Below are 25,239 nucleotides of genomic sequence, written 5' to 3' on the forward strand. Positions count from 1 at the left end.
AAAGGATTTTGTAATCCCTAGAACTTGATGTAAATTTGTTCTTCTTTTAACATTGCTTTTAAGAAAGGTAACTTTTGATTTAATACTTATTTTAGCTTATTGAGTATTGTTTCTGATTGTATTTTTTTCTTGTATATCAGATTATGTCAGTATACTGTAAAAGGTAGTTTTAAAAGAGCTTTGCAACTGCTTAACTTTTTCTATTCATGATAGCATAGAGATACATTTGCATATGGTGCACTAAAAACATGTTGAACAATTTTGACTTCTTAAATTATCAAATAAATTTCACTTTGGAAGAAGAAAATCACAAGTTAACATTCCTAGATGTAATGTTGGGAAAGACAATGGAATAATGTCAGTACCACAGTATGCAGAAAGAAAACTCAAGCAGTAGGACTAATTTTCTCAAGTTTTTGTATTATCATTTCAAACTTTATGCTTTTTCTACTTTTTATATAAAGCATGATGACTAATAATTTTATTATAAGAGAAGACTATCCCCTCTTAAGGATATACTTTAGTAGTCTTGCAATATTTTGCAACATATAAATATCTCTTCTGTGTAATAACTTAGTACAAGGAGAGACTATTCCTTCATTCTGATAGACTTAGGTAATTTTTCAATATTTTGCAACAGTGATGTTGCTGGCACTTTATAGTTGAAGAACTTACCTCTTGAGGGTGCAGAAAAGACATATTGAACTCACTAGTATTTGTCTTGACAGAGAGCACGAAATAGTTGTTTTTGTTTTCTATATTTATATCTCCTATTTAGGTGATGTGCCCTCACTGTCCCAAGAGCACCAACTTATTGAAGATCTTTTGCATCTTATGATGGGAGTTGAAGGAATTTATATCAAAGGAGAACCTGCGGCAAATTCGTATGATCCACCAGAGTTTATTGTGGATTCTTCCGTTGGTAAGTTTTTTCTTTGATTTGCTATATAGTCTACTATTTTCCAAGCTCAAAGGGAAAACAAGGAAAGAAAGTAGTTTATTTAAATTAGGCTGGGATTATATGTGTGTGTGTGTTTGTTTTGGAGACAAGTAAATTAATTGAACTTTGATCTGGGAAATGGTTATTGTTGCTTAAGTGTTCCAGAGTGCTGTGTAATGATATGGTCTCATATTAGTCTTGTAAGATTTTCTGTGAGACACATCCAATTAATTTTCAATTTCATCTGATGCTGGAGTTGATAGAAGTTAGTGTTTTTTATTATGGGCCTCTTGAAAGAATACTTAATAAAACTAGATACCTTGCGGAAGTAATTTCTTTGGATGCAGTGGTCAGAGTTCTAGGTAGCTCAGTGCCCTTATCTACTCCAGACATAGTGGATACAAGTTTTGCACACACCACCGAGGAAGATGATAATCAATTTATTTTCCAAATTATAGTCTACCTAAATGCAAGACATGCTGTTCCTGATTGAAAAGAGCCTCTGCTGGCTGGATAACCTTACCTCGCATGCAGACCATGGATCCTTGGTTTCAGAGCTTGGCCTCTGGCCAGAATTTTATGTTCCATTCCATTATTATTTTTAAAATTGATTTTCTTTTAAACAAGATTCATTTCATGCAAGTGCTAGTCATTGGAATTTAATTTAAAATTAACATTTTCTATTTTTTTAATAATACTCGTCTTAATGAAAAATTATGAGACAACAAAAATTAGCTGTTAAAGTTTTGCCTTAAAGCAGTCAGACGTGCTTAAAATGGGCAGTTAAGGAAAAAAGAAATTAAATTATTTAAGTGATGGAAATAAGATATTTTTTCGTTTCCAGTTGTCAAAAGCTAGAAATATACTCATACAAAATTATGAGATATAATTTGCAAATAATGTTATTGTAAGTTAATTATATTAACGATACAGAAAAGGGTTCAAATTTTAAATTTTTCAGATCCATCCCTCGGTCAGTTTGTGAATCGAATATTGCCTGTGTGTGGGTACTATTCTCAGTTAGCAACATTTATTAAAGAAAAAAGCCAATATCATCATGGTGTAACCAGGCACTTGCCGCAGCTATTAATACTCTTTTTCAGGATTATTGGTAAGTTGATTGTGATAGACTCAAAACTTTTTGTATTGTATTCACTTACATATGCTCCAGTTAGGTTCACAAAAATGTAGCAGTCAACTGCTTCACCCTCTGTGTCCCTTCATTGCCGTTAACACTAGCAAAATTCCATGGACTGTTTTCACTGGAATTGCCAGAAAATTATTAACTGATTTTTACACCTCTTCATCTGTTTACATAACTTCTTAATTAACCCTTAATGGATGGGCACCATCACATGAGTATCAAAAACAGGTTTTGGGTGGTGGACCAGCTAACTCACAGTGAGTATCAATATCACACGCCATACGATTTGGATGAATTTAGCGTGTAAGATGTTCAGAGCACTTCGATGGTCTATAAATGACTTATGGCTACTGTGATTTCTTGGCTTGGGGAGTTGGGAGTCAGAGCTAGATCTCAGTATGATTTTAGACATGAAGGGGAATGTTTCGGTGCTGTCTGTCCAATGATGACTTTTTATTTATTTGCTCATGAATATACCCAGGGATTGCTGTTGGTTTTAGTTCTTATCTATTATGATAGCATGTCAGCTATAGTTGTAATTTTGCAAAGAAAGTGCAAAGAATATTAGAAAAAACAAGTACACTTCCCACAAAGTTACTGAATGATATATATTATTAGCCCATCCCTTAAGGGTTAAGTGATAAGTAAATTAATAATATCTTAACAAGTAGATATTTTTCTCCGGTTTTAAGATACTTTTGCTTGTTGGTTATCTATGTATTTAACTTTTAGGAGAATATCAGTTACCTTCCATTGGTCAGTGCTAAGTGTTTTATGGGTTTTTATTTATAAGAATGAATATTTAGTAGTTTGTCATATTTTGTTTTTGGTAAGTAAGGCTAAGTGGGTTTTCTTGTTTAGGTAGGTAGAGGTTAATTACTCCACTTATTCTGAAGTTCATTCACTCATGTTTTTGAGCTTTAGATTTTATTTATAAGTTTACTTAATACCCCACCTATTCACGGTTCAGAATTCATGGCTTCACGTACTCATGGATTTTTCTGTCGAATTTATCCTTGAATTATTTTTTAAAAAGTTCTATAATTTGCTACTTTCTTTGTTTGAGAAATGTTCACTTATTACTGTATTTTCATATTATTTTCTTGACTAAATATAGTCTTTATGATAAAAAATTATTGACACAGCTAAAGGAAATTTTATATTATTAGGGAAATACTTTGAACTCCTTTTATTGTTATTTTGTATATTTTTGCAGCTGTTGATTACTCAGCTGAAGAGATGCATCGACAATGGACTTTAACATTACACAAGCTTTTCTTCTACATTGAAAAAAACCATGGGAGTAATGGATACTTTGGCCTGCATCACAAGCATAATTAGCAGAGTATGTTTTTTTTGTGATTTTTGTTTTTTACTTAGATAGTATGCTTGCTTTTATAATATGAAGGCCTTTGATTGTAGTTTGTTTCCTGCATGTTTGCACAATTGTGAAAAAATGTACATTTTCAAAAACTGTAGATTATTGGTGTCAGTTTTTATTTTTTTTTCTCCAGCACAAAGTTTTGTCAAATAAACCCATCAAGTGTGTACTTGCTTACTTTTGTGTCCTGAATGTTCCCCAAGTTCTACAGAAAGAAGAACTATTGCAGTCTCACAGTTTATGCCCCACATGAACCCACAGCTGAAGCAGGAATATTTGTTTATATGAAAGAACATGTTTGTCACCTGACTTCAGTGCGACAAATTTTAGTCCCATCAACTTAAACTTTCAAGTTTTGAGTAGTCTTTCCTGTACATGATCAGACCATTGCGGATAATCATCGATTGATGACTCTGTGCATGCACATAGTGTGCTCTTCACTTAACTCTTTGAAGTTAGCTGGATTGGTTGCATTTCACTTTTAAGTCAAAGGCTATTGAGTTTTGTTGGGTACAAATAAAAAACTTATTAGGATAGAATTAAAATATACTGTACATAGTTTGGGTTAAAAATGTGCAGTGATTCATACTGCACCTGTAATGAATACTAATACATACCTGGATTTATGACAGTTTTACAGTTTTGAGTTAAAACATGGTCAGGTTGACATTGAAATGAGCATTATTCCATGAAAGGTCACATTAGAGTGTGATCAAAGGAAAATATTGCATAGCCTGTAAAGCAGTCAGTGAAGATTGAGTGTTATTTGCCACAGACTATTTTGTTTTAGACCAGAAGTTTCTAAGGGTTAATGTAGTATTGTATTAAAGATCTTTGTTGGTATTGTTGAGTGAAATTTTGTTGTAATAAATTTTACTTTATGTACTTTAGTCAGGTGCTCATGGAGGTGCGGTGCTTAGCCTACTTCATGACCGTACCATCAGCCTCACTGGGTGCATACAGGCAAGATGTCATGGTATTTCTTACTCAAGCCACAGCAGAACCATTTATGGACATGCTTTCTAAATGGTTATACAGAGGTACTATAAAGGACCCATATCATGAGGTAAGGATTTAAAGTTAGATAATTATTATTTTAGTAATTGTGTACAGTATTTCAATTGACATTGTGTGTATTCTAGTGGAGGATGACACATATTGTTATAAGGAAAGCTCTTTTATCCTAAGTTTATTACTCCTAAAAAAATGAAGTGGCAGAGGTCTTTGCAAGACCCATCACTGACCATTGCATTTAAGGGAAAATATTTAACTTTTTTCTAAAGAAAGGGATGGCAAGTGGGGATGTGAATGATTACATAAAAATTTATAGTAGTTTTGTAGTTTGTGGAGGATTTCTGATAACCACCACTTCAAGCTGAAGTGTATGATTTGTATTTGGTCAGTACAGTATACTGCTTGTTAGAATAAATTACTTAGTTTTATTGGAAAGTACCATCAAAGTTGACTTATGGCACATTTTCCCAAGTGACACTTGACAACACCACCACTAGGCTCAGTAACTTTGAAACCCTGGTAAGTTAACATTGTTATATTAACCCAGGCAAGCTGCAGCAACATTAGATTCCTGGATCTCCAAATGTAACTTACTTCACTGTCATAACGCTTTAAATGTATATATTACGTTTGTTGAAAAATAGATTTAAGGGGGCCGGCCGGAACCACTATATACAGTGGTATAGGGCGAAAAAATGCAAAGTCATGAAAAAATTCATGGAGCGTTCATATGGCAATTGAGAATACGTATACGAAATATTTCGTCAAAATTCCTCTTACTTCGTAGTTACAAGGTAATTAGTAAACATAACTCAATAAGTCAAAACATTCATCCGTACAAGAAAAATGCAGTATTTCTTCTTTTGTTTATCGTAAATTTTGATAATTATTGGCAAAGAAATTGTGAGAAATGGCATCTGTAGAGATTCCGTGCTCGCAGAAGCGAGTATCTGGTTCAACCATGAATCAGTGCGACCATAGACTTCAAGTAGATTACACGTTCAAGTTTCACCTCGTGACTTTCGCTTGCTTTCCACGTATGTTTAATGTATGTTTTGGCAAGAAGTTCATCATGCCAATGAGGAAAAGCAAGGAAAACATCTCGCTAACATACAGACGAAGAAAATCGCTCAAGCATTATTACAGAATATCATAATATACGCGTAGTTAGTGAAGAGAGAGGGGAGGGTTGCTTAGTAACGCCCCCTTCTTGCCTGACAGCACACGTCACACTATGCCCAAGGCTACGATCTTTGAGCAAAGAGATCTTCATTTATGATAAATAACATAGTTTTGGTTTTTTATACCAAAATGGACTATGAAATTCATAATAATCATGATTTATTAAATGTCTTTGTAAAAAGAGAGTACATCTTCGAGTTTCACCTGTGACATTCTCTTGCATTTATGTTTGTTTATCTTTGTTTCGGCAAGAATGTCATCATGCCAAAGAGGAAAATACAAGGAAAAACACTCGCTAACATACAGAAGAAGAAAATTCGCTGTATAAGCTGAGTTAGTGAAGGGGAGAGGGGGAGGGGGTTACGTAGGAAGGAGTGCCCATCTTGCCTCAAGCAGTGCCCCAGGCTACGATATATGAGCAAAGGGATCATCATTTATGATTAAATTATGATAAATAAAATAGTTTTGGTTTATTAATAACACAAAAAAGAAATATACATTCATAATAATCATTATTTATTAACATTGTCTTATAGAAATACGAAGGAAAACTTTGAACGCCCGTATCTCAAAACTATACTTATTGACCTTCAAAATCTATCTTCTCACTTAGTTTTAAAGCTATAACATTGGAATTTGGTATATAACTCAGAAAGACATTATAGAACAATCAAATAGAGCCCTTTTTCCAATTTGTTCCGATACGTAATACAAACCATCGTCCTTTAACAATAGGAATAGTAGCTAGCGCAGCTGGAACAGTCGTAAGCTTCGAACAAGGGGAGAACGGTAGTTAACTGCTTGTCCGACAGTCGCGCGGCGCGCGACTGGGAGGTAAACAAATCACTTTGCTTTCGGCCGCGTGTGAAGGATGTGTTCGTCATCGCTCTCTGCTCGCTTCATCGTCGTATGCTTTGTTTATATTGTGTTTTCTACTAATGGTTTGTTTGACTTGAAAATGAAACTGTAAGTACACTGTTTTTCATTATCATTACTTAATTATGAACCAACATGGAGCTATCGCCGTAGATGCGGCGATTTCCTCTCTTTTTCATGAATTGAACCCTTGAATTATGTCTCGGTGCCGAGGGCGGGCGCGCTCGCGCCGCCGTCATGTATTTTTGGGCGAAAGTGTGTAATTGAAAAATGTAAGTACTTTTTTCATTATATTTTTGCCCTGTGCGTTCGTTACCGAGAGCGTGATTGCGCTCGGCACGAGCCTTTTATTTTGTATGATAAAATGCAATGAAAGTGGATTCGCAATACAGTATTCTTTTCATTTTCATTATTTATTTATTTGCATAAATTTAATATGGATCAATTTTCGCTCTTACCCGGGAATTGATCCTTACGATTATTTTCTGTGAAAGTGAAATCGCAAGTGCAGTATTCTGTTTCATTTTCATATATATTTTATGATAGCATCATATTATTTGGATCAAGTTTCTGTTCTTAACCCGGGAATTGATCTTTTCCCCCTTAAGTTCTATGAAGTGAATCGCAAGGGCATATTCTGTTTCATTTTCATATTACTTTTTCACTGCTGTGCGGGGGTATTTGGGGAAGCGAAGGTTCTGCCAGGAAGTCATCGGAAAGCTCTCCGCGACTCCTTGGTATCCGATTCTTCGTCTTCCTTCCTGCCCTCCGCTCAGCTTCTTCGTTGTATTTTGTATTTGGGGTCTTCTTGCGTTCGGGGTGGGGCATGTCTTCCCCCCGTGCTGAGGGAACCCCTCTTACTAATCTATCTATGCTACCGCAGGTGCTACATCCGTGGGAGACAACCTTGGACAGGTATGGACCACCGCGGCGGCAGGGCGTGCCTAGCATCCACAGGCTGCTGCAGGCGTCTAGCGAGGTCTGGGGCGGTCTCCACTACTACCACGGCCGCTTATGCTGCTCCCCCCCCTGCCTGGTCTACACTCCCCATGCTGTGTCGGTGACGCCGTCTGCCGCTACTAGGGCCGCCGCCGTACCGTGGAGGGGTTGCCGCCGCCGCCTGTTTTCTCGTGTTGCCTGCCCCAGACTTCCGCTGTTCCAGCAGCTCGCCCCTGGACCGGCCGCCAGTACCCAGGTTCCGCTGGCTGCCGATGATTCTACGAGGCGATCGCTGGGCCTGCCGTACCTGCCGCTGATGTGATTCCCGCTGTTGGCTTGGCTGTCCCTTCTGGGTATACCGCTGCCGCTGTTCCTGCCGCTCCTGAGCTGGTTGCTGTTTCCTGTCACTCCTGGTTCCTGAGCCTGTCCATGCTGGTCCTGCCCACGGTGTGTCTTCCCCAGTCCCAGGTCCTTCCGGACAGGTGCAGTCGGGCCGTGTTGCTTCGGCAATAGCCCCGGCTCCGGCCTGGATGGAGGACCTGACGACTGTCCTGCGTGAGCTGACGAGGAAGAGAAGAAGAGGAAGCTGTCATCTTCGTCTTCATTGTCTGCTGCTGCCTCTTCCCCTTCGACTTCTAAGGCCCATAAGCCGAAGAAGAAGAAGGCTGCCTTCCCCCCTAAGAAGTCTCCTTCGGGAACTTCTAAGGGCCCGTCCCACCCCGGTGGTCCTCCTGCTGGTCCTCCTGCTCCTTCGGGAGCGGGGCCCATCTCCCCTTCCGTAAGTAAAGAGATAGACGGGGACCAGAGGAGTATCGGTTAGCTCTGGTACTTCCTCGCCTGGTGCTAGCGGCGATGCCGCTACGCCAGGTTCTGGCTCGGTCTCTCGTTCGCGAGAGATCCCGAGTGTACGTTCTCCCTCGGGAGACCGTGCAGCCAAGTTTCGGCGCCAGAGTTCGCTCAGCGCCAAGACGCGGCACGGAGCAGAAGGCTGGTGAGAGCCGCTCAGGTGACTCTCGCCAGGCCAGCGGCCGCTCTTGCAGCGACCAGCTGGTAACCCGGGTCCCCCCCCTAAGAAAGGCTCCTTCGGGACCTTCTAAGGGCCCGTCTCGCTCCGGCGATTCGGGGAGCTCTTCTGCTGGTCCTCCTGCTCCCTTCGGGAACAGGGCCCGTCTCTTCTTCTACCAGGGAGAAGAAGACGGGGACCAGAGGAGTACCAGCTTCGGCTGGCACTTCCTCGCCTGGTTCTAGCGTTCTGCCGCTAACCAGGATCCGCCTCGGCTTCTCGTTAGCGAGAAGTACCGAGTGGACGTCTTGACACCCGAGCTCGCTCGCCGTCAAGACCGAAGCGCGAGCAGAAGACTGGCGAGAGTCGTGCAGACGACTCTCGCCAGGCCAGTGGACGCTCTCGCAGCAACCAGCCGGCTGCTCGGGTTGACGTACGGTCGCTGACCAGCCACGGGTTGGAGGGAGGAAGGGTCCCGCGGCCGTCGGTACCAGCCACGGCTGGTACCAGCGGCTTGACGCGCTGAGAGACGCTCGCCGGTCTCACCGCGACAGCGAGCCTAGCAGGGTCACCTGACGCCGCTCCCATCGGACTGGGCGGAGACGGTAACCAGCAACAGCTCGCCTGACGCTAGAGATCAGCGTCGACGTTCTCAGCCGAGCCTCTCGCCCAGGCGAGCGGCAAGGCTAGGCCTGCTGCTCATAAAAAAAAAACGATCGCCACCGCGGTTTGACGATCAGCAGCAGCCCTCCAAGCACGCTGGTCCTCCAACGAGCTAGGGGGGAGCGTCAGATCTGCCTCTCCTATACCTTCAACCTCCTCGGGCTACACCGGGAGGAGCGAGGTACCTATGAGTGATCGCGAGAGGTTGCGCCGCTCGCGATCCAGCTATGACGCCGTATGGACCAGGCACGGTTCTAGGACCGACCAGGACATACGCGCAAGTAGCTGGAGGCGACCGTCAGGGGTCTGCCGCTGTTCCTCCTTCTGAAGGAGGAGTATCTCGGGATCTGTTCTTGCTGGAGGACGGACGGTCCTACTCCGCAAGACGCGGTTACTCCCGAGATACAGAGGAATTTGCAGAAGTCATTAAGCTGATTCGTCAGCATAATGACCTTGCGGAAGGATTGCCGCTCCCACCAGCAGAGCCCACGTCTCTGCTCGAGTCGTTTTGGGGCCCGAGAGGGAACCCAAAACCGACGGTGGGTCTGCCGCAATCGGAGCTTGCCGATTCTGTCTCGAACCAGAGTCTCTCGTCTCCGGGACAAGAAGGCTCTCTCAGTTCTGGCCGGTCGATCAAGCTACTTCCACCCCTCTACTGCGACAGCGGCGTTTCTACGTGTCTTCGGACACCGTATTTAAATCTCGTTCGGTCCTCCGGAGAGGTTTCGACCTCGACGAGGACTGGAATGAGTCGGAGGACGGTATTGGCTCTCTCCTGTCGGTGTCGATCAGCCCCACCCGACGACGTTCACAGTGGCGGCAGACCCTTACCTACAGTGAGAGTTCGTAACCCTCCGCGGGAAAACGTTTTCTCCTGACGATACGTTTTCCCAGACTCTGAGAGGCCATCGCCGCAAGGCGATGGCTGCTCCTACTCTTCTCCAACTGCTAGTTCCACTGGGAAGGCGAGCAAGTATCCAATTCCTCCCCCATTCCCTCTCTCCTTACGGCTACGAGGGAAAGGGGAGGGATCCTACAGAGATTTCTCTGTAGGATCCCACGTTGGGGACTGTGCTACCGGGGGGACCTTCGGGTCCTACCTGACGTAAGCCCCGGTCGTTGAGGAGGGACCCTGCCCCATTCTCGATTTCTACGGGGAATCGAGAGGACCACCAGCCGATATCGTTTTGACGAATTCGGTGGGGGTTTCGCAGACTGCTTAGAATTCTACGGAATTTCTAGCGCATTCAGAGTGTTCGAGTTTTTTACGATCTCCAAACACTTAGGCGAGACCACGGTCCAAAGTGAGCGAGACGAGAATCCCCGATATGTTACACGATAATCGGGAACCTCGCCTATGCTCGAATTCCTGGAATTTCTAGCATTGGGAAGAGACTGCTGCTGAAAGAAACTTACTTACAGTAGGCGACCAAACTGGAATAGAGAAGATCGGACGGGAAATATCCAGTTTGGCTTGAACTATCGTCTTAGTATTCTGTTCACCATTGAAGCTTCCTTCGAGGAAAGACTTCTCCTTCACTCTCTTTGATAGAGATCGAAGGTGGTCGATCTCCAATCCTTATTTTGTTTTCTTGAGGAAGAATTAGGATGGAGATCGTTGTTCAGAATCCTACAAATATACTACGTATATTAACCTCGCGGACATGATTCTACTAAGCAGTTGAATTGTCCGAGGGGTAGGCGCATATCCTAGTTAATCTACGGATTGCGAACTTAGAAGAGAAGTATTCTAATTGAACTGCAAACTCGGGGTTGCCTGCAACCTCCCAGGAGTTTTCAGTTTCAATTTTATATACTTATGGTTTTGTCACGACAACACCATTTCAACTTTTATATTTACCGAAATTCGTCGTTTCGCCTAAATCTAATGGTTTTGTCACGACAACACCATTTCAACTTTTATATTTACCGAAATTCGTTTCGCCTAAATATAATTGCTCGAGCATATCTTTTATGCTCGGTAGTTCTAGCCGAACGCATTCCTTCGTGGAAATAATGGATTACCTGGCAACTCAGGATGACGAGTCAGCGAGAGCTCAGGCTCAACTACTGCGTATTGAACTGCCTGATAGCAGCTCAGTATCAGCTGGGCCTCCGAGATGCACGGTCAGTTATGTCTCTCTCTCCCCTGCTTTGATTGACTACCGAACCGTATCTCTGCCCAACAATCATGGACTTAGGTCTCTGATTAACGGGATTCTCGCAATAATGAAGGACCATCTACTGCTGTGACGCTAGATTCTATCGCCTTCGACATTGCGAGAATTTTCAACAGAGATATCTCTTGGACTCTTTCATCTTTCTGTTTACCGCACGGTAACAGAAGTCTGTACAAGTCTCCCGCTGCATCGCGCTGCGATAATGCGAATGATTTTGCAGACATCTGAGTTTGTCTTCAAAATATCTCGTATTCGTAGGTGTACAATTGTTCATTGTTCAACCCGAATTACAAGATGTGTCAGAAGACATCGCCTACTCTCCGACCTGACAGCTCTACTTCCAAATGTTCAGCCCATGAGAAGCAGTTCTTCAGGCGGCTTTCCCCTGTGTTTTTCATTACTGAAGAACGCCCCGCTTTCATTGCAACTACGACTTCTTACCGGACAGCATGGAATAGCGGTTAGCGTTTCAGTCATTTGTAAGCACAGGTTATGAATCTTGAGAATCCTTCTCTCAATTCGTCTGTGAAGACGTAGGGTGCATTCAATATCTACCTTCGTCTTCAACGGTACATAGTTGTTGTTTCTCCTTAGCTGAGATTCAACAACCATGAGATGTTTTGCCTTCAGGGACTCGGTCTCTAGAAGGCAATTGACTTTCGCCTGTTGGGCACATGCCTTAAGAGAATCATCACCTCGCTGTCCGGCATTGGTGACAAACAAATACATTATTTGTTTGGTCTCTCGGCATAACCCTTTAAAGGCGAAGGTCACGTGACTTACTCGGATGCTTGGACAACTTGCCTCCTACCGAACGCAGTCAGTCGGCAGCTGTCCAGAGCGACCCGAGTCAGTTACGAACTACGCTGTTGACTTAGTTCGGTTGTTACAGAGCAATCATTACTTCGTTTAATAGCTTGTCACAGTACCCATACCATCGACACCCACCATTGAGTGTCGGTGTCCTATCCACTACCGAAAACTTCGCTGCATGGGGATAGGAGGATGCAAGAGACTTCGTGGCAAACGGACAGACCAGTATGGGTACTGGACATCACCGAAGTAGAGAAGAGGAATAGGTCATGCACTATTTCCTTCTTTTCCTCTGAGGAACTGCATGACTTCTCCTGCGAAGTCAAGCATCCAGGGGATGGGGATCCGTGACACTCGATTTCGTCCCTGACGATTGGTTCGAGTCGTTCACAATCCCCTCCCTAATGGACTTCACCGCCTTCGATGCGAAGGAGATGCTGCTTGTCCGCAAGAACTTCTCCGTGGCGCAGGTACTGAATGCAGGGGTCTGGTCCAACCAGACCACATGCCCTTCCTTCTACCTTCGGGATATTGCCCACAGGTCCTTGGATCTTTTTCCTTGGGAACCCTGTGGCTGCTCAACACGTTGTGTAGCGAACCCAGACCCCTCGCAGGCTGAACAGCATCGAGTCCTGGTGTGACCGTAAGAATGGATGAGTGAATGAGAGTGTGACTGGCTCCTCTTCCCATCTTTTTCTTCCCCTCTACCTGTGGTTAGAGGGACACGGTCGTCACCCTGCTGGATAAGGACAAGATGCAGGTGAGCTACTCACAAGCCCCATCCTATCCTTTCACTAGGGATAGGAGCGTATATCCACCAACTTCCTCCAAACAAGGGGGAGGAAAGTGGATGCCAGCTTGAGACAACCCATACTTTATGTTTGCTCTTGCAAACAGGAACAAGTTCTTGCTTGCTGGTACGAAGAGATACGCTTGCCTCTCTCTTAGTACTCGGCCAGAGGTCTGACCATTGATCCTGCGGTGCACACCCCGATCAATCGGACAGAGGCTTGGATCCCTCCCTCGCTCTTTACGACCAGGGAGGCATTCCAGGGATGGACGAACACCAGTCTGTTCATCAAAAGACTCAGATTCCTCCCACCAAGAAGTGAGTCTTCCTATTGTTAAAGGACCGATGGTTTTGTATTACGTATCGGAACAAATGACAATTTGTCGAAAATTGCATTTTTCCTAACTATACAAACCTGAGGTCCTTTAACTATAGTCCCTCCTCATGCCACCCCTCACTCTGCGTATTTTGCATGGGCCAAAAGCAAAAGTGATTTGTTTACCTCCCAGTCGCGTGGCGCGCGACTGTCGGACAAGCAGTTAACTACCGTTCTCCCCTTGTTCGAAGCTTACGACCGTTCCAGCTGCCGCTAGCTACTTCCTATTGTTAAAGGACCTCAGGTTTGTATAGTTAGGAAAAATGCAATTTCGACAAATTGTCATTTTTGTTTCGTCTTTTTTTATACATTTTTTTCTCGTGATTTATAGGGTTTATTTTTTTACCATATTGAAAAAATCATATCTAGCAAAAAAATGACTTTTAGAAAAAAAACTCTCCATTTGATTGGAGGTCTTCAACAGGTCTATATATGGTAGTAATCCCAGGTCTTAATATAAATATCAAGGGAGGAGATATAATTTGAAAGTGGTTATTTTCGGGATAAATCGCCTGGCGTCACAAAACCGAAGGTCAGAGGCGAAAATTATATGCGGTTTGGAGATGTCCCAAGTCACCTTATTAAATGGTATGAATGTCAAAGTCCTGTCGTTAAAAAAACGGCATTAGCCGGCGCCCCCCCCTTAAGGTACATCATTTGTCAATGAAGGGATACAAATTTGTCTTTGTTTATGCCTAATGTTACTTTTGGAGAAAATCAGAAACTTTCTTATGATGATTCTTTACAACATACTGTATTTTAAAATTTAATCCTGTTAGTATTCATAATTTGAATCATGTGATTTATGATGCAATGCCTTTCAGTTCATGGTAATGGATCGTGAGAATGGGATTGAAAATATGGATGAGGCTATAACCGATGACTACTGGGAGAGACGCTACTCAGTAATTCATCAGAATATTCCAACTTTCCTGAAGGCTTATGACAACATGATCCTTCGCACTGGAAAATACCTTAATGTTATAAGGCAGTCAGGTATGTTAGTGTATTCATTGTGCATGTCCTTCCATTATGCTGTTATTCCCAGGCTTGGGGCTGTGTTTATCTAAAATTTGAGTAAATGCTGGTTAATACAAACCTGTGAATAATCAGTTAATTGGATGAATGAGGTTGCCAAGGAATTATTCTTATTCATTTTTGTTGCATTGGTATTTTAGTCAGAAAGAGGTCTGGAAGCAGGCTTTTTCACAGGCTTTACAGCTGATTTTATTGACAGTTTAGTTGAATTTCTAATGGACATCCCTATATGTACTGATACATATTTACTATTACTAATGTAAGTAAACAATATAATTCATGTAAATTTAGTGATCACTGTTTTGTTTGCTAATTTTATAGAAAGTCACTGAAATTCTATGTTGTAGGGCTATTATGCTTTTATTCTTAAACCTAAGAGCAGCCATTCATTAGATGTGACTAAAATATCAGTATGTATGTAATTTATGGGAAGCTGTCACTCTGTGGTAGGGTAGGTTCCTATAAAGTAGACCGCTAAGCTATTGATAACTAAACAACTCCATAATATTGAATTTAATTGAAATACGTTCCTCTCTACTCAAAAAATTATAAATAATTGAAAATAAAAGAGCTTCCTTGCTATTGAAAAGCAGTTTATTTGCAATACATCTACAATACACATAATTGCGCTGTGAAAGAAAACAACATTTATTTCTGTTGTGGATTTTAACAAATTAAATTGAAAAGAAGGAATTTGGAAAGAAACAAAGAAAAAGAATTGTACAATCACTGAGGCCTCCTCCAATTCCAGAGTACTGCTGTGCCAATAATTGTAAGTAACTTAAACTATGTGCACTCAGTGAAACCAAACGCAAAATTGTTTATACCAGAGAAAATTACATGATATAAGAGAAATTAAAAGAAACTGAAATGAAAGAATAACAAATGGCTAGTAAAAGGAGAGAAAGAATAGTTTTCCATCAATTCAATAACGCCTCTAAGCTGGACTTCCAAAGGTAACAAGATGGGATATTTTTTTGCTTTTTAGCATTTAATGCAAATAGAAATAATTGGAAAGTCATAGTTAAGAAAATTATTTATTTTATTTATCACATGCTCAAGATATGTATTTCTTTAAGAAAAAAGTGAGCAATTTTAGGTTAGGAAAGTTAGAAAAGAAATGATAAGATTGTGCTTATGATAACCACTTTGTACACAGATCCTAATGTTACGAGCCCAGAACAACAGAAGCTGTCTTATAATATGCGTGACAACTCCTACGCGGAAGTCATTGAACGAACTTATAATTTTGCTTCTAAAAGGCTATTAGAATTGCTAATGAAGGAGAAGGATTTGATGGGAAGACTAAGGTAAGATTTGTACATTTTTTATTCAAAGTATGTTTAGATATGCTTCTGTTTTGTAGTAATATTATACCTTAGTATATACATATTTTTTATCTTTATATTATTCTACAAATTTTTTTTAAAGATATATTTGATTTAATATTCCATTCCAAGTCATCCTGTTAAGTTTCAGTATACATATACCATTTCTGATAACAAATCAGATTTATCAGATGGTTTAAATTTTGTGCTTTAGTAAATAAAGGGGTGGCCTTTCCATAATGGGGATTATGCCACCTGTGGTCAGTTTTTATATTATTAATTTAACAAAGCATTCAAGTAATTTTTCCAATGTTTTATAGGATGAGCTCAAGGGATTCAACCCTATATGTACACTTCAGACATTTTTGTAATTACTATATGTAAAATTTATGGGATGAATACTCTTAGACATTTTACAGTAGATTTTAAACATTTTTATTTTTTTTATCTTTATATTATTCTACAATCTTTTTTGTTCCGACACGGCATACAAACCTTCGTCCTTTTACAATAGGAAGGTACTATCGGCAGCTGAATAGGTCGTAAGCTTTCGAACAAGGGTTTGGTAGATTAACTGCTTGTCCGACAGGCACACGCGCGCGACTGGAGGTAAACAAATCACTTTGCTTTCGGCCTGCTGGCGTGTAGACATTGATCATCGCTCTCTGCCCGCTTCATCGTCGTTGCTCGCATGGTTGTGTTTTTCTTTTTCTATTTATCTAGTGAAAACTGAATTGTAAGTACAATCATTTCATATTTATTTCCATTGAATTCAATTGTGAATTAAAGGATCTTGGTTTCTCCACGCCCTCCGATTACCCGAGTGCCGGGACTGAAGGGCGTAAGAGCGGGAATTCATTTTTCCAGAAATGATCCTCGTATTGTGTATGCTCGTGCCGAGGGCGGGAGAGCGCTCACGTCCGAGCTTATATTTTGGTTGGAAATGTGTAGATGAAAATCGTAAGTAAGTGCCCTTTTCTTTATATTTTTTTGACCTGTATGCTCGTTGCCGAGCGAATGCGCTCGGCACGAAACTTATCTGTATGGAAGTGGGGAATCGCAAGTACAGTATTCTTTTTCATTTTCATATATTTTTATTTTGATTGTAGCAATACTCATTTTTGGATCAGTTTCCGCTCTTACCCGGAAATTGATCCTTTCCCCTTTTTATTTGAATGAAGTGAAATCGCAAGTGCAGTTCTTTTTCATTTTCATATTTTATTGAGATTGCATTATTTACTGATCAATGTTTCCGCTATTCCCGCCCGGAATTGATCCTTCCCCTTTTTATTTTGTATGAAGTGAAATCGCAAGCGCAGTATTCTTTTTCATTTTCATATATATTTTGATTGCATCAATTCATTATGGATCAAGGTTTCCGTTCATAATCGGGGGAATGGATCCTTTTATTTACCCTTGCGCTCGGTACCGAGGGCGCAAATGCGCTCGATCCGAGCCCTTATTCATTGTGAAGTGAATCGTAATGCAAGATTCTTTTTCATTTATTCCACCTTTTATTATTGATTGCATCAATATTTTTTTGGTTCAAGTTCCGCTCAGTCAGGGATTGATCCTTATGCCCTTGCATTCGGGCCGAGGCACGATTGCTCTCGGGCTCTTATTATTATTGTTGGTACATGGGTGCTGTGCGGGGGTTGGGGAACGAGCTCCCCCCCCCCTCCCCCCCCCTCCCCCCCCCCCTCCCCCCCCCCCCCCCCCCCGCTCAGCTCCCACAGATGCCCTTCCCCTTCGGGGGGGGGGAGGTTATCTGGGTTCTTCTCCTCGCCCGATCCTGTCGAGCGCGGGGGAGGGCGCTCGGTGCCCGATGTACAATTGTATTCGGGGTCTTCCACTCGTTCGGTGTGGGGCTCACCCCCCGCGCGAGGGGACTTCCCCCCCACTAATCACTACTACTGTTATTTCCGCAGGTGCTACTGCACGAGGGTGGACCTTGGTGAGGTATGGGCGTCCTTCCATTTGCAGGCGTGCTAGTGTCCAGGGGCTGCGGTTCTATGTCTGGGCCTACTGCGGTCACCCATGGAGTGGTGACCACGCTCCAGGTGACGACGTCCCTCCTCACCTGGTGTACTCGCCTCACGTGGTAACAGTCTTGCCTACAGCCCGCTGTGAAGTGCCGTTCGCCGTACCGAGAGGGGGGCGTGCCGCCGCCGCTAGTGGTTCCGCGCTGCCGCCACCACACTTCCGCTGCCCATAGAGCTCGCCCCTGGACCTGCCGCTGGTACCAGGATGTTGCTGGCTGCTGCTCCACTTCCTGTGTTTTCCGGTTCGGTGCTTGCCTGCCGTACCTGTCCGATTCTGGGCTGACTGTCCATGCAGTTGCTGCGCTGGCTGTCCCTGCCGTTGCTGTGCCTCTTTTTTTTTTTTGGCTGTCCCTCCGTTGGCCGTTGCTGCGCTGGCTTGTCCCTACCGATGCTGTTTGCTGCGTGGCCTGCTGTTCCTGAGATGCCCATACCTGCTGACGTCGTCCCTGTTCGTGGTGGTACTACCCCAGACTTTGGTCTGTCTGTACAGGTGCGTCCGGGGCCCTGTGGCTTCGGCTACAGCAGCCCCGGCTCCGCCTTGGATAGCAGATCTTACGTCTGTCCTGAGGAAGCTGACGAAGAAGGAGGAAGGGGTGTCGTCGTCGTCGTCTTCATCTTCTTCATCGTCGTCGGCTGCCACCTCTTCCCCTTCGTACTTCTAAGGCTTCACAGCCGAGGAAGAAGAAGGTTGCCTCTTCCCTCCTAAGAAGTCTCCCTCGGGAGCTTCTCGGGACCCGTCTCACCTCGGTGGGACGGGAGGGTTCCTTCCGCTGGTCCTCCTGCTCCTTCGGGAAGCGGGGCCCGTCTCTTCTTCGCAAGGAAGAAGACTAACGGGGACCAGAGGGGTACCGGCTAACACCGGTACTTCCTCGCCTGGTGTCAGTGGTTCTGCCACTGCATCAGGGTCCGTTCTCGGCCTCTCGTTCGCGGGAGGTACCGAGTGTACGGTCGCCTACCAGCGACCGTGCAGCCAGGAACCAGACCTCTGAGCCCGCTCAGCGTCAGGTTCACGGCACGGGGCGGAAGACTGGTGACAGCCGCTCACGCGACTCTCACCAGACCAGCTCTCGCTCTCGCGGCGACCAGCTGGCTACCGGGGACGTGACGGTCCACGACCGGCCACGGGTCTGAGGCTGGGAAGAGGTCCCCCGCCCCGTTCGCCGGTGCCAGCCACGGCTGGAACCAGCGACGTGACGTCCGTGAGGACAAGCACCGGTCTCACTGTGACAGTGGAGCCTGCAGGTCGCCTGACCGTCGCTCTCACAGAGAGCGATCGGATACGGCAACCAGCACCAGCTCTTCTGACACTCGAGATCGAGGCCGCTGTGCTCAGTCCAGCCGTTCTCCACAGCGAGACGGTTCGACCAGGCCTGCAGCTCGATCACCACCGCGGGTTGACGATCGCCTGCAGCCCTCCAAGCCTGCTGGTTCTGCCAGCGAGCGAGGATGGGAGCGTCAGGTCTGCCTCTCCCGTACCTTCAACCACTCGGGTTACACCAGGAGGAGCGAGGTATTGAGGAGTGATCGTGAGGGGTTCGCCCCTCATGATCCCACCACCGACGACCCTACGTGCCAGGCACGGTTCTTGGACCGGCCAGGACGTATGCGCAAGTGGATGGAGAAGACCGAGAGGGCTGTCGCTGTTCCCCCTTCTTAGGAGGAAGGTTCTCGGAATATTGCTCTTGTTCGAATGGGCTTATCGGTCCTACTCTGCAAGATGCTGTGACTTCCGGAGACCAGAGGAACTTTGCCGAGGTTTATGGCGCTGATTCGTCAGCACAACGACTCAGGGAAGGATCGCCGCTCCCACCAGCAGAGCCACGTCTCGGCTCGAGTCGTTTTGGGGCCCGAGAGGGAACCCAAATCGACGGTGGTCTGCCGCGATCGGAGCTTGCCAACTGTGTTGAACCAGGTAGTTTCTCGTCTCCGAACAAGAAGGCTCTCTCAGTTCTGGCCGGTCGAACTAGCTACTTCACCTCCTCTACTGCGACAGAGGCGTTTCTACGTGTCTTCGGACACCGTATTTGAATACCCCTTCGGTCCTCCTGAGAGGTTTCGACCTCGACGAGGACTGGAATGAGTCGGAGGACGGTATCGGCTCTCTCCTGTCAGGTGTCGATCAGCCCCACCCAGACGACGTTCACAGTGGCGGCAGACCCTTACCTACAGTATGAGTTCGTAACCCTCCTCGGGAAAACGTTTTCTCCTGACGATACGTTTTCCCAGGCTCTGAGAGGCCGGCGATGGCTGCTCCTTTTCTTCTCCAACTGCTAGTTCCGCTGGGAAGGCGAGCCAGTATCCAATTCCTCCCCCATTCCCTCTCTCCTTACGGCTACGAGGGAAAGTGAGGGATCCTACAGAGATTTCTCTGTAAGCTCCCACGTTAGGGGCTGCGCTACCGGGGGGACCTTCAGGTCCTACCTGACGTAAGCCCGGTCGTTGAGGAGGGATCCTGCCCCTTTCTCGATTTCTACGGGAATCGATGAGGACCACCAGCCGATATCGTTTTGACGAATTCGGTGGGGGGTTTCGCAGAGTGCTTAGAATTCTACGGAATTTCTAGCGCACTCAGAGTGTTCTAGTTTTTTACGATCTCCAACACTTAGGCGAGACCACGGTCCAAAGTGAGCGAGAATCCCCGATAATTGTTACACGATAATCGGAACCTCGCTTATGCTCGAATTCCTGTAATTTCTAGCATTTGGAAGAAGACTGGCTGCTGAAAGAAGAGTATCTCACAGTAGGCGATTAACCTGGAATAGAGAAGAACGGACGGGAAACTTCCAGTTTGGCTTGAACTATCGTCTTCGGTATTCTGTTCACCATTGAAGCTTTCCTTTGGGAAAGACTTCTCCTTCACTCTCTTGACTAGAGAACGAAGGCGGTCGATCTCCAATCCTTATTCTCATTCCTCGAGAGGAAAAGAATTTAGGATGGAGGTCGTGGTACAGAACCTACAAATATACTACGTATATTACCCTCGCGACATGATTCTTTTAACAGTTGAATTGTCCGGGGGGTAGGCGCATACCGTAGTTAACTCTACGGTTTGTGATCGAGACGAATTGTATCTTAATTGAAACTGCCACTCGGGGTTGCCTGCAACCTCCCAGCAGTTATCGTTTCGATTTTAGATACTTGGTATTGTCATGACAACACCAAATCAGCTTTTGTATTTACCGAAATCCGTTTCGTTTAATATTAATTGCTCGAGCGTATTCTTTATGCTCGATGGTTCTAGCCGAACACATTCCTTCGTGGAATAATGGATTACTGGCAACTCAGGATGACGAGTCACCGAGAGCTACTGCGTATTGAACTGCCTGATAGCAGCTCAGTATCAGCTAGGTCTCGGAGATGCACGGTCGGTTTTACGTCTCTCTCTCCCCTGGTTTGATTGACTACCAAACCGTATCTCTGCCCAACAATCATGGACTTAGGTCTCTGATTAACGGGGATTCTCGCAATAATGAAGGACCATCTACTGCTGTGATGCTCGATTTCATCGCCTTCGACATTGCGAGAATTTTCAACAGAGATATCTCGTGGACTTTTTCATCTTTCTGTTTACCGCACGGTAACAGAAGTCTGTACTAGTCTCCCGCTGCATCGCACCGCGATAATACGAATGATTTTTGCAGACATCTGAGTTTTGTCTTCAAAATATCTCGTATTCGTAGGTGTGCAATTATTCATTGCTCGCCCCGAATTAACAGATGTGTCAGAAGACATCGCTACTCTCCGACCTGACAGCTCTACTTCCAAATGTTCAGCCCATGAGAAGCAGTTCTTCAGGCAGTATTTCCCTGTCTCTGCATTACTGAAAAGCGCTCCGCTTTTATTGCAACTACGATCCTCACCGGAACAGCAATGAATAGCGGGGTTAGCGTTCTCAGTCTTTGTAGCACAGGTCAGAATCTGAGAATCCTTCTCTCGGTTCAGCTGTGAAGACGTAGGTTGCTTTTTCTGTACACCTTCGTCTTCAACGGACACATAGTGTTGTTTCCTCCTTAGCTGAGAATCAACTATACTATGAGATATCTTGCCATCAGGACCTCGGTCTCTAGAAGGCAATTGACTTTCGCCTGTGGGCACAATGCCTTAAGAGAATCATCACCTCGCCTTCTAGGCATCGGTGACGAACAAATTATTTGTTTAGTCTCTTGGCATAACCCTTTTAAGGCGAAGGTCACGTGACTTGCTCGGGTGCTTGGACAACTTGCCTCCTACCGAACGCAGTCAGTCGGCAGCTGTCAGAGCGCCCAAGTCAGTTACGAACTTCGTTGTGGACTTAGTTCGGTTGTTCCATAACAGTCTTTTCTTCGTCCTAACGGCTTGTCACAGTACCCATACCATCGACACCCACCATTGAGTGTCGGTGTCCTATCCACTACCGAGAAGAACTTCACTGCATGGGGATAGGAGAATGTGAGGACACTTCGCTGCAGACGGATAGACCAGTATGGGTACAGGACATCACCGAAGTCGAGAAGAGGGATAGGTCATACGACCATTCCCTTCTTTTCCTCTGAGGTAATTGCATGACTTTTCCTGAGAAGTCAAGCATCCAGGGGATGGGGATTCGTGATGCTCGATTTCGTACCGACTTCATAGCGAAGACTCAGAACCCTCGGTTCCTGACGATCGGTTAGAGTCCTTCACAATCCCCTCCCTAATGGACTTCACCGCCTTCGATGCGAAGGAGATGCTGCTTTGTCCTGTGAAGCGCGACCGCGCTTTCTGAAGAAACTCGACATCCCAGGCTGAGTGTTGAAGACTCTTCGTCAGCACCAAGATGGGACCTAGAAGTACACTCCCTCGAGTTACACAAGAACTTCTCCGTGGCGCAGGTACTGAAGGCAGGGGTCTGGTACAAACCAGACCACTGGCACCTCCTTCTACCTTTTGGATATTGCCCACAGGTCCTTGGATCGTTTTCCTTGGGACCCATGGTGGCTGCTCAACACGTTGTGTAGCTAACCCAGACCCTAGCAGGCTGAACAGCATCGAGTCCTGGTGTGACTGTAAGAATAGATAAGTGAATGAGAGAGTGACTGGCTTCTCTTCCTATCTTTTTCTCCCCCTCTACCTGTGGTAGAGGGATACGGTCATCACCTTTGCTGATAAGGACGAGAATGCCGGTGAGCTACTCGACAGAGCCCCATCCTATCCCTTTCACTAGGGATGGGAGCGAATATCCAACCACTTCCTCCTACAAGGGGGGGAAGTGGATGCCAACAAGAGACAAACCATAACTTTATGTTGCCTCTTGCAAATAGGAACTTGTTCTTGTTTGCTGGTACGAAGAGATACGCTTGCCTCTCTCTTAGTACTTGGTCCAGAGGTCTGACCATTGATCCTGCGGTGCACACCCTGATCAATCGGACAGAGGCTTGGATCCCTCCCTCGCTCTTACGACCAGGGAGGCATTCCAAGGTTGGGCGAACACCAGTCTGTTCACAAAAGACTCAGATTCCTCCCACCAAGAAGTGAGTCTTCCTATTGTAAAAGGTACGAAGGTTTGTATGCCGTGTCGGAACAACAAATGACAATTTGTCCAAAATTACATTTTTCCTAACTATACAAACCTGAGGTCCTTTTACACATAGTGCCCACCTTCATGCCACCCCTCACTCTGCAGTTTTTGCTTGGGCCAAAAGCAAAAGTGATTTGTTTACCTCCCAGTCGCGCGCGCGTGCCGTCGGACAAGCAGTTAACTACCGAACCCCTTGTTCGAAAGCTTACGACCTATCCAGCTGCCACTAGTACCTTCCTATTGTAAAAGGACCTTCAGGTTTGTATAGTTAGGAAAAATGCAATTTTGGACAAATTGTCATTTTAAGTTAGTTTGTTTTTGTTTTCTTATTTGTTTTGTAGATATTCATGCAAAATAGTATAGTTAAAATAGTGGAAAAATCTAATTACTATAATTTTATCGTTTAATTGTAGCTTTTATTCATTCATTTTAAAACATTCAGATCTGTGAAGCACTACTTTCTTTTGGACCAAGGTGACTTTGTTGTACAGTTGATGAGCTTACTAGAAGATGACTGAAGAAGAATATTGATGATGTCATTCCTAATCGTTTAGAGTCCTTATTAGAACTGGCTTTGAGGACATCTGCTGCTAACAATGACATGTACAAAGACGACATTGTATGTGAACTACAGCCTATCACTCTGATGCATCAGATGCTCAGAATTTTAAGGTGACTTTCAGCTAATTGATAGGGATCTTTCCTCCTCTGGGAACTGTAAACTCACTGTTATATTTGAGTGTGAAAACCTTTCTCCCAAGTATTTTCCCCATTGCTTAGGCTTGTCCCTAAATTTCATGATACTCCATCCATCCATCTAAGGTATTTTCTCTCAGAAGCATACTTTAGTTCATCTTGCAGCATTAACAGATCAACCACATAATTATATGATTTAATCAATATTTCTTGAGGAATGATGTTGAATTTAATTAAAAGCTTTTCAAAACTGTAATGTAGAGATAGGGAATATTTTCACATTCACGTTTAAGGAAAATGTATGCTTGTTTATACAGTATAAAGCTAGATAGTTAAATAGATAGATACATAGATAAATGTGAAGTGTTGATTGTTGTGGTCTTCTTTATATTGCATTGTGTTTTTTATAGTTTGTTTATCTTGTAAGTAAGTAGTGAGAACTGCTGCAATCTTTGTTACTTAACAGGTTTCATTACTAATTGGGAGGGGCAGACCCTGCAAGTATCTGAGAAGTCAAAATTGTAATTTTTGCCATTTAACTTCAAGTTATTGTTATAGTATAGTATTTTTCTCTATTTCATTCTGTTTCTAAAGTTGTCCTTGTCTATCCCAGTTTTAAGAATCTTAACTTTTAAAATGTAATGTTTAATGTTCATTATCAACAGTCTTTGCATACACTAAAGATACTGGTTTATCTGACAGCATTGATACAGAGGATGAACATGATTTCTACCTTCAAGAAGACAGATTACAGCTTTCAGGTCTCCAGGGATTTTCTCTTGGCTATCGAGTCACTTGGCCTGTTTCTCTCATCTTGGATCGGAAAACCATCACTCTTTATCAAATGATATTTCGTCACTTGTTTTTCTGCAAACATGTGGAAAAGCTATTGTGCAGGTGACTACTCTGAGTTCATTGTTTTTTTTTTAGATTCTGTAGTGTATGCTATTGGTTTAGTGTTACTTGTGTGTTTGATTGATAGGTAAAACATCCACAAAATAATTGTCAGTTCATTGCTCAATTTTAGATGTTAAGAGTTGTTTGTAACTATTTTTAGTTGATTAGGTTTTTTCATAATGAAAAATTGTATAGAAACAAAATATATGCTTTGATTTTTTTTTCCAGATTATATTGTTCTCTTGTTTTTGCAGAGTTTTGGGTAAGCAACAAAGTAACCAAGAGCTTCCCACTTTCTGCCTCTCTCGGACATACAGTTCAGCATTTGCTTGCTTAGGCAACGTATGCTGAATTTCATTCAGAATATTGAGTATTATATGATGTTTGAAGTTATTGAGAGA

The 25,239-nt window shown here is 43.9% G+C and overlaps 1 pseudogene; it reads left to right on the forward strand.

Annotated features, from left to right (window-relative positions):
* The window catches only part of LOC135201961 (gamma-tubulin complex component 2-like), a 29,975-nt pseudogene extending 14,094 nt beyond the window's left edge, over nucleotides 1-15,881 (forward strand).
* The last annotated feature ends 9,358 nt before the right edge of the window (nucleotides 15,882-25,239 follow it).

The sequence above is a fragment of the Macrobrachium nipponense genome, chromosome 30 (genome assembly GCF_015104395.2).
Source record: "Macrobrachium nipponense isolate FS-2020 chromosome 30, ASM1510439v2, whole genome shotgun sequence".
NCBI classification, from domain to species: Eukaryota; Metazoa; Arthropoda; class Malacostraca; order Decapoda; family Palaemonidae; genus Macrobrachium; species Macrobrachium nipponense.